Here is a 14,156-nt window from a genome sequence, read left to right as displayed (position 1 = left end):
TAATTATCTGTGCACATTTAACTTAAATCTCAGCAAAATAAAACTTTCCTGTGGCTATATTGGTGTATGTATATTACCTACAGGTTTCTAATTTAACAAAAGTTCACTTTGCGCTCTTGTGCTTCTGCCTCCGCTGTGGTCGTGTCAATCATCTCGCTGGATAGTGCGCTGTTGTTCGTGCTGTATGAAGCAGACGATTGTCTGTTGTCGCGCTGAACTACCTTGATATTATTTCTATAAAAATTATTTCTATATAATATTTTAATAAAAAACGACGATGGGGCGGTGGGCAAGTAATTTAATCGTTAAATGGCCGAACACCGTGAAAAGCGACTTTTTAAAGCGTTATTTTTTTTTTATCTAGCTGATATCAACATTTTACTTAAGCATCAAGGCTGTGCAAACTTATAATAACTTAAATCTTGGCGAAATGAAACGTTCCTGTGGCTGATATGCAGTGCAGAAAAAAAAATATATATATATATTCTACACCCTCGGTAGATTTGCATTACAGTATTTGCCCTTAGAATCGCTTGTCCAAAACTGAGCATAATGTGTAAAAGAAAAGTTATGACTGCTGTGCATTTACACTTGACTGAACATTGATCTGTTCTTCTTTGCACTGTCTGTACCGCAGATACTCAGATTTAAAATCATTCAGCAAAATAAAACATGCTGGATGCAGATTAATATTTGTGAAATAAATATTTGTTAAACGAGTTAGATTAAACTTCATGTTGACTCTCATTTTAACAGAAACAGCCAGGTATACAATGGTTAAAAGAATCAAGAAATAACCCGACACAAGCTGTAAATTATTTTACAGCCCTAAATCTGTTGTTTTTTCGTTTTCTGAACAAATGAAAAAAAACGAATAAATGAGCCGATTTCTTATTTCTGCTTATTTCGTTTCAATTTGAAAATGAAATGAATAAAACGTACACGGACCATAGTTGCTGAATGCAAACGAAAACGTCAATAAAAAACAAAGAATCAACTCATGTCACATCCACAAAAAATCTGAGACTTCACCTCCAGGAAGTTATGATGACATATTCACCACTCAAAAAGTTTTTATGAAATTATTTTTTTTGTAAATCAATCAAATGTATGTGTTGCCAAATGGCAACACTGTGCAATAGTGGAATGTGCAATATTGCAGTAGGTTAGCTAGCTAGCAAGGTCAGCTGTGATCTTTTAAGTTGTAACAATAACAACATTAATGCTAGTAATATAATGTTGATTAGTCGTATGTTAATGGAATTTATATTATGGATAAAATTAAATTTTAATGGCAATGCTACTTTTGATTAGATATGAATACAGGGAACAGTATATCAGTGAGCTCCACCATGTTCTGTGGCAAGGGAAAGAAGAAAATTAATTTTCATGAACTGCAATGCTTTTGGTTTTATACCAATGTTTATGATACATGATAATACAATATTATATTTGTTTTCAGTAATATTCAGCAAAAAATAATGGAATAAATAAAAGCCGTTAGAATAAAAGTTGTTGGAAAGTACAGTCGTGGCCAAAAGTTTTGAGAATGTAAGAAATATTAGTTTTCACAAAGTTTGCTGCCAAACTGCTTTTAGATCTTTGTTTCAGTTGTTTCTGTGATATACTGAAATATAATTACAAGCACTTCATATGTTTCAAAGGCTTTTATCGACAATTACATGACATTTATGCAAAGAGTCAGTATTTGCAGTGTTGGCCCTTCTTTTTCAGGACCTCTGCAATTCGACGGGGCTTGCTCTCAATCAACTTCTGGGCCAAATCCTGAATGATAGCAACCCATTCTTTCATAATCACTTCTTGGAGTTTGTCAGAATTAGTGGGTTTTTGTTTGTCCACCCGCCTCTTGAGGATTGACCACAAGTTCTCAATGGGATTAAGATCTGGGGAGTTTCCAGGCCATGGACCCAAAATTTCAACGTTTTGGTCCCCAAGCCACTTAGTTATCACTTTTGCCTTATGGCATGGTTCTCCATCGTGCTGGAAAATGCATTGTTCTTCACCAAACTGTTGTTGGATTGTTGGAAGAAGTTGCTGTTGGAGGGTGTTTTGGTACCATTCTTTATTCATGGCTGTGTTTTTGGGCAAAATTGTGAGTGAGCCCACTCCCTTGGATGAGAAGCAACCCCACACATGAATGGTCTCAGGATGCTTTACTGTTGGCATGACACAGGACTGATGGTAGCGCTCACCTTTTCTTCTCCGGACAAGCCTTTTTCCAGATGCCCCAAACTATCGGAAAGAGGCTTCATCGGAGAATATGACTTTGCCCCAGTCCTCAGCAGTCCATTCGCCATACTTTTTGCAGAAGATCAATCTGTCCCTGATGTTTTTGTTTTTTTTTTGGAGAGAAGAGGCTTCTTTGCTGCCCTTCTTGACACCGGGCCATCTTCCAAAAGTCTTGGCCTCACTGTGTGTTCAGATGCGCTCACACCTGTCTGCTGCCATTCCTGAGCAAGCTCTGCACTGGTGGCACTCCGATCCCGCAGATGAATCCTCTTTAGGAGACGATCCTGGCGCTTGCTGGACTTTCTTGAACGCCCTGAAGCCTTCTTAACAAGAATTGAACCTCTTTCCTTGAAGTTCTTGATGATCCTATAAATTGTTGATTTAGGTGCAATCTTAGTAGCCACAATATACTTGCCTGTGAAGCCATTTTTATGCAACGCAATGCTGGCTGCATGCGTTTCTTTGCAGGTCACCATGGTTAATAATGGAAGAACAATGATTTCAAGCATCACCCTCCTTTTAACATGTCAAGTCTGCCATTCTAACCCAATCAGCCTGACATAATGATCTTCAGCCTTGTGCTCATCAACATTCTCACCTGAGTTAACAAGACGATTACTGAAATGATCTCAGCAGGTCCTTTAATGACAGAAATGAAATGCAGTGGAAAGTGTTTTTTCGGGATTAAGTTAATTGTCATGGCAAAGAAGGACTATGCAATTCATCTGATCACTCTTCATAATATTCTGGTATATATGCAAATTGCTATTATAAAAACTTAAGCAGCAACTTTTCCAATTTCCTATGTTTATGTAATTCTCAAAACTTTTGGCCACGACTGTATATATAAGGTGTCATTTACAGTGATGGGCAAGCTACTTGGAAAATGTAGTGAGCTAAGCTAACAGTTACTCTTCATTAAATGAAGCTTAACTACACTAAAGCTACAGCCTTTGGTAATGTAGCAAGCTAAGCTACAGCATCATGGCAAAAGTAGTTCACTACATCTAAGCTATTTTTTAAAATTTCATTTTTCTATTGAACCAACATCATACAAAGTCAGTGCTCTCTCAGTGATCAATTAAATTGTCAGTCATACAGGCATGCAAGTTCAGTTTAATTGTTTATTCAACCACTCTTCCAAACCAATTTGGCAACAAAAATCTGTATCATGTACAGGGCTGGATTTATCTCATATTCTGGGGGGTTGAATTCTTTCTTGAAAAAATGGCACCAGTCTCACAATATTAAACGAATAAAACAGGGAAAACACAACATTTGTAAATAAAATAATTTTATACATATTATTGAATAACATAGTCTATATATGGATGGGTGTTCGTCAACTGATTGCATGTCGTCAGAGTTTACAGTGTTGACAGCTTCGTAATAAATAGCCTAAAGGAAGCGCTGTAGATTTGTTGTATATAGCTACTAAAATATGACAGACCGCACAAAAACAGCACTTTAATTTACTGCCGTGTTTGAACAAAGATAGTGATTGATTTCATGAATACAGGAGCCTGATTTTTTTAATTGTCAGAATCTATAGTACATAACAAATACAAAAATAAAAACAAATCACAAACTTTTGCAGTCAAGACTGTGAATAAAAGACAAGTGTGGAATGTAAGCCAGATTTGGCCCAGACTCTGTTACTATCTGGGAAGCAAAGCTAAATTCTATTGTAAATTTGTTAACTGACAGTAAGAATATATAACCGAATCAAGCGGCTATTTTCGTTTGCAGAAGGTAAAATGCATTAACGTAAAAATTTAACCGACAGGTCACAGCGGCTAGGCCTATAAGTCACATTTGTGACCCTGGACCACAAAACCAGTCATAAGGTTAAATTTTACAAAACTGAGATATATACATCATATGAAAGCTCAATAAATAAGCTTTCTATTGATGTATAGTTTGTTAGGATAGGACAATATTTGGCCGAGATACATCTATTTGAAAATCTGGAATCTAAGGGTGCAAAAAAATCAAAATACTGAGAAAATCACCTTTAAAGTTGCCCAAATTAAGTTCTTAAAAATGCATATTACTAATCAAAAATTACATTTTGATAGGTTTACAGTAGGAATTTTACAAAAAATCTTAATGTAACTTGATCTTTACTTAATTTCCTAATGATTTTTGACATAAAAGAAAAATCAATAATTTTGACCCATACAATGTATTTTTGGCTATTGCTACAAATATACCCCAGCGACTTAAGACTGGTTTTGTGGTCCAGGGTCACATATTATTATATTCTGAAATAAACAGGCCTACAGCATAATGTTATGACATTATTTCCCTCACTCCACAACAAATCCTTTAACTTTAATCTTATTCAGAACAGAACAATGATGAAATAAATAAATAAATAAATTTGCCTAAACAATCCAAAACAAATTAAATGTGAAAGTAAAGATGGGCTTATGTAGACTACCTCTCTTGCCACAAATACAAATGTTTCCATATCTGCAATGTATTTGAAGCAAAATTATTATGCATTGGGTAAGCTTTGTACTTCATGCACGTCGACGGAAAATATCATGATGAGCAAAAATGTGCCACAGGACCGGTGGTCATGCTGAACTGCATGTTATACACACTATTTAAATTGACTAGTGTAACTTTTGGGTGACTGTGTTTTATTTTTCAAATGAACATAGTGTGCGCGTAAGACACGTAAGACACCAGCGCGACCAAACAGCTGAATATCATATTCTGTCATGTTGGTCATAGTAAAGGCATAATTTGCTACTGCAAAGTCCAAAGCAGTTTGAAGTATTCAGAATATTAGCAAAGATTATTATAATTCGTTTAGACTAGAACACGGTTTCATTCTTATTTTGCTATGGAACCTGGACGTTTTTTGTTTGTTTGTTTTTACTAACGAACCGAAATATTTTGCCTTTCGCCATGAATTTGACACCCACTCTCTGCCCATCTTGTACTTCTGAGTTTGAGATCTTCCCAGAGCACTAGCCTGCTTCAAATACTAAAATCAAGGCGCCCATCACTAGCATTGCAGATTATACAGTTTTCTGTTGCTATGTGGGCGCTCAGTTTTTTTCTGACATTTAGCTAAAATATCGACAACAAAAGTCTCGACAACCAGTGCTAGACTAAGACACACTTTTCTCATATCTTCGAATGCAAAAAAAAAAAAAACATTAGCCTTTATAAATGTACTTTCAATCAACACTTCTTTATTTACCTCAAGTCTGCAAACACGCTGAGATGCTTCAAACTGCGTGCCGCACTTCATTCACGAGAGAGGCGGGAGGAATAATACGGTTTGACTGACAGTTTAATGAGCCAATGGCATCACGAGGTTTAGTGGCGGTGGCGTCGCTTACTGACCCAGGATCAGTGATCCGTAGCAGTTATATTTCCGATTTGAGCTTAAAGTATAGAACAATATATAGCTTGTAGCTTTTGTTGACGCTACCGCGTTACTTGATCAAAATAATAGCTTAGCTACTGAAAAGCTATTTGATTCAGAAAACAGCGACGCTACCACCACGCTACTGAGAAATGTAGTTAAGCTAGTAGCGTCACTACTTGTAGCGACGCTACTGCCCAACACTGGTCATTTATAAGTTCTGTGTTAAAGCTTATAATACTGCAACACCAATTAAATCAACACAAACAACATTTCAAACAACAAAATTATTAATTATTAGGAAACTTCTAAGTTAGAAATTTCTAAGTCAGATCCACTATTGGATGTTGTTGCCATATGGCAACATACCATAAAGTACCTTAACATATATATTTTTTCCCCAATTTTTTTCCCAATTTTTTTTTTTTTTTTTTACAGACTTCAAGTTAAGCCATTCTAAGAAAAGAAAAAACAGTCAAATATATATATATATATTTATAGGTCTATCATAATGCTTGCAGTAGAGGGTTAATGTCCATGCAAAGAGATAAATAGAGTGGAGACAGATAAGTGAGATTTCACACTATTTGATCTCCATTCACCTTTAAACTCAATTACCTCCATGAATTGGTAAGCAAACAGCACCTCAGCTCCTCAGCATGATCCATGTGAAACTAAAATTACATCACAGAGCAGAGCTAGATCACTATAATCCACTCCCCACCTCTCCTAAAAATGCATATCATCTGTTAAGTCTTCCATACACACTTCACACTAGCTCTCTGATGTTGTTTTCAGCCTGGCAGCTTTCTTGCCCCTAAAACCAGTCGTGTTTTGGCCCTCTCCGCCTCCTCTCACAAAAGCACTTTTGGGTTAGCGGCGCCTAGCTAATTAAACTCTGTGCTTAATCACACACGCCTGCACATGACAGAGTAAAAGCAAAATGACAGAGTAAAAGTTTTAAAATAAAGTGAGGAATGCGTAAACATGATGCTAATTAGCAACATTTATTTAAGTGCACTTCTTAAAAAGTAATTATGAGGCAGAGAAATGCACTGTTTATGTGCATAAATAATCCTGCCAGCTGGTTACATAGATTACCCGCCGGTCCTCTTGTGTTTGCGCTCCTCTTTCTTCTTTTCGTTAAGCCTTACGAACTGTGAATGTCTTGTGGCATGTGTGAATGCATTTGATGTCATATCAGCGTTGTATTGTGGAGACGCTCTTATTGGCCGTGGCACGTTCTCCATGCGCATTGCGCAGTGTGTCAATCACATGTGAATGCAATGCTGGCGGGGTTGATAGCTAAAGATTCTCTGGTGTGCATGGAGGGGATGGATCATGATTCAGGACCACAGGTTATTACTCAAGGTCTTATTGTTCAGAGGTTACTTTTGGATGCCTTGCGAGACTTGTTTTAAGCATCTACTCAGTCTCAGATATTCCTCTAATTTTTTTTTTTTTTTAAAGAGAGGAAATTATAGACACAAATGAGGCATTTGCTGACATACAGCAAAATGAGAAATTCTTAATAAATTCTCCATTTGTTTTCCAACAAATTTCACAGTAACAACTGATATATTAGAAATATTTAATTAGTTTTTATTTTCTCTTTTACAGTGAGGTCAATAAGTATTTAATCACCCTGTGATTTTGCAAGTTCTCTTTCTTAGAAATCATGGAGGGGTCTAACAATTTTCAGCATAGGTGCATTTCCACTGTGAGAGACAGAATCTAAAAATAAAAATATGGAAATCACATTGTATGATTTTTTAACAATTTATTTGTGAATTACTGTGTCAAATAAGTATTTGATCACTTGCTTACCAGCCCCAAAGACCTGCTATTTTGCTTGTAAATAGTCATGCTTTAAAATCTTGCATCGCACGGAAGGTTCCCCTGCTTAAGTCAGCCCATGTCCAGGCCCGTCTGAAGTTTGCCAGGGACCATCTGGATGATCCAGAGGAGTCATGGGAGAAAGTCCTGTGGTCAGATGAGACCAAAGTAGAACTGTTTGGTCTTAACTCCATTTGCCATGTTTGGAGGAAGAAGAATGATGAGTATCATCCCAATAATACCATACCTACAGTGAAGCATGGGGCTGGAAGCATCATGCTCTGGGGGTGTTTTTCTGCACAGGGGACAGGACGACTGCACTGTATTAAGGAGAGGATGAACGGGACCATGTATTGTGACATATTGGGCAAAAACCTCCTTCCCTCAGTCAGAGCATTAAAGATGGGTCATGGCTGGGTCTTCCAGCATGACAATGACCCAAAGCACACAGCCAGGAAAACCAAGGAGTGGCTCCGTAAGAAGCATATCAAGGTTCTGGAGTGGCCTAGCCAGTCTCCAGACCTAAATCCAATAGAAAATCTTTGGAGGGAGCTGAAACTCTGTGTTGCTCAGTGACAGCCTCGAAACCTTGACAGATCTAGAGAAGATCTGTATGGAGGACTGGGCCAAAATCCCTCCTGCAGTGTGTGCAAACCTGGTGAAGAACTACAGGAACCGTTTGGCCTCTGTAATTGTTAACAAAGGCTTCTGTACCAAATATTGATTTTTTTTTTTGACTCAAGTGATCAAATACTTATTTGACACAGTAATTCACAAATAAATTGTTAAAAAACATACAATGTGATTACCGGATTTTTATTTTTAGATTTAGTCTCTCACAGTGGAAATGCACATATGCTGAATATTGTAGACCCCTCCATGATTTCTAAATAAGAGAACTTGCAAAATCACAGGGTGATCAAAAACTTATTGACCTCAATGTATGTGAAGTGTCTATAATTAAAGCATAGAGACATCTTGTAAGCACATTTAGACTAATGAATTGTATTATTCGGTGGAAGTGTTTATTTCAACCTTTCAGCATTTATTATTAATATTTGTAGATTTTTATCAATACTGAACAATACTTTACAGCATTTATTAATATTAGTTAATGTTAAGTTTAGCATTTACTAATGCATTATTAAAATTACGTTGTGTTTGTTAACATTAGTTAATGCACTGTGAACTAACATGAGCAAACAATAAATGACTGTATTTTTTAACTATTGTATTGTATTGTTCATTGTTTATTCATTTTAGTTAATACATTAACTAATGTTAACAAATAACACTATATTGCAAGTGTTACCAAAGAAACCAACAAATAGCATGGCAAACAGAGGAGCTGTAGGATTGAACTCACCTCAAAACTCATAAGGGTAGGTGAGTGCATCTATTGCACAAAGAGAGACTATGAAGAGGTTTTCAGACTTCATTAAATCTCTTATGAATCATCTACTACAGATCAGTCATGCATTACACAAAAAAAACAAAAAAACAAAAACAAAGAAAAAACAATTGCAATTATTTGAAAACTGATTTGCTTCCTGATTTAAGCTGTTAGTTTACAAACTTTCACTTAGACTTATGGTGCAACATTAAGCATATATATTAAAAGGTCTCAGAATTAACATTCAGTCATCATATACTTACCCTCATGTCTTTCCAAAATGTAGTCAAGATTTTGTCTTGTTTTTGTCCAGTAACAGTGTTTACTAATTAACTAACAAGTGCTGTAAAACATATTAATTATGACAAAGTGTTATGACAAGGATTGCCACCTAGACTGATATCACTTAAGCACAAAGTACTGTCTTGAGTCTTTGCTGCATCAGTCTTTGCTGAAAGCTTAAGAATTCTTTTATGTTTTATCCCATTATTCAACATTTCAAAGGTCTTATTTTTCACACTTCAGCTCTAAACAGACTCAGTCTTCTGAAAACAGCCATAACCCTTCTGGGGAAGGAGCTTGCAACTTTGAACTGACCAACAAATAAAGCCTTGCACAGCTAATTTTTCATGTTTCTTTTCTGCTTGGTTTTTGCATCTGAGTTTCTGATTAGCTCAGAACCCAAGTGTCTTGATTGGGAACATTAGACTATTCGTCTTCTGTTATTTGGCAAAAATACACTTTGCCTGCAAGAAAAGCCTTTTTATGTGGTAGAGTTTTGCCATTGCCTAAGTTTAAAGATGAAGTTTTAATAGACTTATAGGAAACAATCATGGAACATGATGTTACAGCTCCAACTATCAGACTTCCCTTCATTTCTGTTTAGGAACAGAACACAAAGCAGTGAAGATTGTCTGTTTAATAGCTCTAATATGTGAGCTCGAGCGGTGACCCATTTGTTCTTTTAATAACGATGTGGCATCTGCTACAAGGAAAGCAGCAATTGACCATAGAATAGTTGATGAATTATTCATCTTATTTTTAATCTATCTATTTATTTAGGAAAGAGGAAATTGTGTTTGCTCAACAATGAAATGACGATTAGTGGTACAGACAAAGGACGGCGTGATTGACAGGTCTTTGTTAAACAAAGCTGCCGGGTAATCACATCGCTTTGCATGCAAGCTCAAGCCTTGTATTTGTTCCCCATCGCCAATTAAACAAAATTACATCCAATAGTGCAGTGTTAAAGGCATGTATTGCTTCCGCCCCGCTCACTAAAAACAAATGATGCAGTGATTTAGGGAAAAATGACAGAACGGCTGTGAAGGAAGGTACAGCAGGTGGTTTGTGTAAATGTGGGTTTGCACATGTGATAAATGTGCTTGGGAGGTTTGGTATTCTTCTATACTTCCACATTTATGTCAGCTATTATGATAGACTCTGTTATTATGCTATGCTGCATTTGCAAATTAGATCATTTATATCCCTTTTTGTGCCCAAACAGTCATGAAGCAGTGAAGGCGGCCAGTAAATGCATTCTTTTCATCACCTCTGTTATTCTGCAGTATCTATCTATAAATCTTACCATCAGATTCATTCATGCATAAATCCATCTATCTATCAGCCTGTCATTTGTCTTGCTTTATGACAGCACAGCGTATGATCTATTACTCAGGCATAATCGCACAATTCTGTTCTGCAAAAGCAATTCATTTTTAAGAATGCACTGTTTGTGAAGCAGCTGTCCTTTTGGGAAAATTAATTGTCCTTTTGAAAAGTATAAAGCTGTGGAAATACTTTACTTGTACCTGTTTATAGGATAAAACTGGGTCATTTTGTGATACCCTTAAATGCATCAGTGGATGCTAGAATATTGCTAGGTGAATGTTAATGCAGTCTTGGTTGCAAGACCATTTTGTCACAAAAAGACTTTGTTGAAGATCCAATTGGAGCTTTAATGTAATAATCCAGAACAATGATTCAAAATTGGGCAAAAGGCAGAAAGCACAAGGTAATCCAGAACACCAGCACTAGCAAAAATACTCCAGGCAGAGCAATACCATGCAAAACCTTAACAAACAAAATCTCAGTGAACATTGTATATACCAGGTGAACTAAATTGGCTAGTGACACACAGCTGAAAAAGCAATGAGGCATGACAGTCTGGACAAAGGGTAATGGGAAATGAAGTCTAATACAAGAAGCAATGATCTGGGAGAAGTGCCCTCTGGTGGCTGTATTGGGCACATTAGCTGGTGGCTGTGACTTAATCCCCCTTTAAGGAGCAGATTCCAGGTGCTCCTCCAAAGGTCAAAGCGCAGGAAGGAGGTGGAATGGAGGTAGACCAGGAGGAAGGATGGTGAGACAGGCCCATTCAGTGGAAGAGGGGCTGGAGGCAGAGGAAGACCATTGAGCCAGGATGGAACTGGAGAAGCCGGTGAGCAGGGCAGCAGAAAGCCAAGGCAGAGCCAGTCAAGCAGAAAGCCAGGGCAGAGTTGGCAGGACAGGAAGCTAGGGCAGAGCCAAAGAGCACCAGGGCGGAGCAGGCAGCACATAAAACCACCAAGGCAGAGCTAAAGACCACCAGGGCAGAGCAGGAAGAGCTGAAGACCACCAGGGTGGAACAGGTGGAGCTGAGGACCATCAGAGCATAGAAGGCAGGGCTGAAGACCACTAGGATGGTGTTGAGGGCCACCAGGGTGGAGCAGAAGCCCACCACTGTAGAGCAGATGACGAAAACAGCAAAGAACCCCACATTGGAGCAAATTACCATCACAGCGGAGCATGCAGGACTAAATATCCCCATGGTGGAGCATAAGACAATCAAGGCAGATCAGGCGGGACTGCAAAAGTGCAGAGAGGTTAACAATGGTCTTTGCAACCATGACAGGACAAGCATAGAGTTCATGAATGGCATTCTTGGCCATGACCAGACAGGCTAAGAGCTCTGAGATGGCCTCCTTGGCCATGACAAGAACTTCTAGAACTGTATATGTCCAGAGTTAGGAAAAGAGCTCAGAATATCACTCTGGATCCCTCACATCCAAGCCATCCCCTCTTTGAACTTTTACCATCTGGCCTGGTGCTACAGAGCCTCAAATATCAGGACAACAAGGCACAAGAACAGTTTTCCCCCCAGGCAATCCACCTTAAGAACAGTTTACATTTACATTTAACAGTTAACAATATATATATATATATTTTTTTTTTGCAATAATCTAATATTTACTTGCTACCACCTCCACCCTAATACATTTCTGCATCTTCTATGCTATCCTATTCCATTCTATCATCTATTGCACAACTGTACATACCACTTATTTATTTATCAATTTATTTTACCATTTTTTTTTCTTTTTATTTTGTCTATTTATATTTAAATATGTGTATTTTCTTACTCTCATCTTATTTTTATTGTCTCTGTGTTGTTGTTGTATTTGTGTACTGGAAGCTAATGACACTGAAACAAATTCCTTGTATGCAAAAGCATACTTGGAAATACAGCTCTTTCTGATTCTGATTCTGATTCTAGAGCAGAACCAAAGGTTGGGGCAGGATCTGGAGCAGACACAGAGACTGGAGCATGCTCTGGAGTGGACTCATGGGCTGGAGCAGACCCTGGAGCAAACTCAAAGGCTGAAGCAGTTTCTGGAATAGATGCATGGACTGGAGAGAGCTCAGGAGTGTATTCACATACTGGAAAATGCTCTGGAGGAACAGTAGAACACTGTGTACCCCAAACACAAAAAATGGCCATCGCCGTAACCTGGAGTGCAACTGACAGTGGCACCACCTCTGAGACCACCAGACTTGTTACCACTGCAGAGATGCTAGCTACTTACAATATTGCTGTGTCCTCCAGGCTTGAAACCTTTCTCAAATGCCTTGGGGCTGCAGGGCACCCCTGATGGCTGGAGATTCTGGCATTACACAGTCTGGAGCGGGCTCTGGAACTGCTTCATTTGCAGCAAGCTCTATAACAGTCTACTTCAGAGTAGGCTCTGGAACAGTCTCTTTTGGAACAACAGGTGTGGACTTTGCTGCCCTCCTCTTTCTCGAACTTTGCTTGTGAGATAGACACAATTAAGCCTCACTATTCTCTGGGATGATTTAGCAGACTCTGGCATCTCCGGGGGCACTGCAATGGGCACAGACTGACCTGGTGTGAATATTTGGCTGCGGTACCAAAGATAGTCAATGAAGCCCCAAAAATCCAGAGTCTTAAGTCCCTCCATCTCCCAAGGCAAGGTACAATCAAGGCATTCATTAAAGATGTTTCAGCTGCACCGCCATGGTCCAAAACATTTGAGCTAAGCCTCCTACTCCCAACCTTTGTTGGCGCAGTGCAGCTAATGCCTGATGTCATGCCTTCCGCTCCTTTTTAGTAGCTGGAGGAAGAATACAAATGCCCGTGGTCCAAAAAGCTGCTAGATCTGTTGTGGTTAAGTCACTAAATGCTCTGAGACTTTGCAGAAGATTCAAGTGAAGCTTTAATGTAATAATCCAGAACAATGATCCAAAATACATTTGTAAATATTACAAATTTTACAATAGAATCTGCTGATTTAGATAATGCATGTTACTAAACTAAACATGTATGGACATGAGATTTCAAATGTTTTGTATTAACCTCACTGGGGTGGTGGTCACACATTTCACCTAATTTCTTCATACTTAAAGGCAGTTTATTAAGAATACTTTTAAAAGCATATGCAGACACAGCCCGACCAAGCCGGATCTCATACACAGAAGGAATTAAAATCTGTGACAGCAGCTAATGTGTTACAGTGATCATTGTGTTCAATATCTCCTTTAGTCTAATCTCTTCATCGGTCAGACGGTTCATCATGGTTGTTAACGGCATGTAAATCAATGTAGGAGAATATGAGAATGAAATATCTCTTCTTGTATGACATTTATGAGATTTGTATGGCTAATTACTTGGAACAAAACCTAAGAGTCACCCTCTTCCCCACATGTATTAATGCTACAGGACCGCCTCGAAGAGGGCAAATTAAATAGATGAAGCGATAGCAGACAGTGCACATCAAAGGAGATTAGATGTTATGGGACAATGAAAGCACACAAACAGCTTTGTGAAGTATTGTGTATCTCAGCAGTTCCCCTAGATAAGCTCACCGGGAAGCACACACTGCATCTATGTCTTACCACAACATTAGTTTCATTGCTACACAATGCACAGTGCTAATGACAGTCATGATGAGTTTGGCCCAGTAGCCTTAGGTGGTGTTCAGAGCGGCTGAGGCTGTCTGGGAGAATTGAGTTTTC

Source organism: Garra rufa, chromosome 17 (genome assembly GCF_049309525.1).
Source record: "Garra rufa chromosome 17, GarRuf1.0, whole genome shotgun sequence".
Taxonomy (NCBI): Eukaryota; Metazoa; Chordata; class Actinopteri; order Cypriniformes; family Cyprinidae; genus Garra; species Garra rufa.
Note: the sequence above shows the minus strand (reverse complement) of the source record.